A 1,172-nucleotide genomic window follows, 5' to 3' on the forward strand; every position below is an offset into this window, starting at 1 on the left:
ATAGAGTCTAATAAATCTATTTTTTTCTTTTAAAATTGAGACCTGAGGGATAGACTCTATCAAGTCTAATAAATCTATCTCTCAGGTCTCAATTAAAAAAAAAAAATAGATGTAGTAGACTCTAAGTGCTTCACCACCACTCGTCTGTCTGTTTGTTGTACTGTGGTGGCTTATGAGTTGCTATGATTCTGGAAGCGATGCCACTGGTGTTTTAAATACCAGCAGGGTCACCCATGGTGGACAGGTTTTAGATGATCTGCCAGACAAAGACAGACTAGGAAGAAAGAGTGACAAACTACTTCTGAATCTTTAGTCACTGAAAACCTTACGAATAGCAGAGAAACACTGGCAGATAGAGTGCCGGACAATGAGCCCCTCGGGTTGGAATACACTCAAAATGTGACTGGGGAAGAGCTGCCTCCTCAAAAGAGTTGACGGTGATGACATGAATGGAGTAAAGCCTGTGGGAGCAAAGCCTGTGGGACCTTCATTTGCTGATGGAGCACAACTCAAAATGAAGAGAAACAGTTGTAAACATCATTGAAAATCGGAACATGGAATGTACGAAGTATGAATCTGGGAAAATTGGAAGTTGTCAAAAATGAAATGGAACGCATAAACATTGATATTTTAGGCATTAGTGAGCTGAAATGGACTAGTGTTGGCCATTTTGAATTGGACAACTGCTTGGTTTACTATATGGGGAATGACAAATTGAAGAAGAATGGTGCTACATTCATTGTCAAAAAGAATATATCCAGATCAGTCATGAGGTATAATGCTGACTGTGATAAGATAATATCCATGCGCTCTGGTAGCTTAGTGGTTATGAGTTGCCCAGCCTCAAGGTCAGGAGTTCGTTCAAAACTACCAGTGGTTCCACGGGAGAAAGATGAGACGTTCTGCTCCCGTAAAGATTTATAGCCTCGGAACCCATGTGCAGGGTCATTACGAGTTGGAACCAACTCCACGGTACTTAAAAACAACAGGGAAGCCCAATTAATACCATTATTATTCAAATTTACACACCAACCACTAAAGCCAGAGAGGATGAAAGAGAAGAATTCTACCAACTTCTTCAATCTGAAATTGATCAAACATTTAATCAAGATCACTACTAGTAATTGGAATGCAAAGGTTGGGAGCAGAGAAAGGATCAGTAGTTGGAAAAC

Source organism: Chrysochloris asiatica, unplaced genomic scaffold (assembly GCF_000296735.1).
Source record: "Chrysochloris asiatica unplaced genomic scaffold, ChrAsi1.0 scaffold00243, whole genome shotgun sequence".
NCBI lineage: Eukaryota > Metazoa > Chordata > Mammalia > Afrosoricida > Chrysochloridae > Chrysochloris > Chrysochloris asiatica.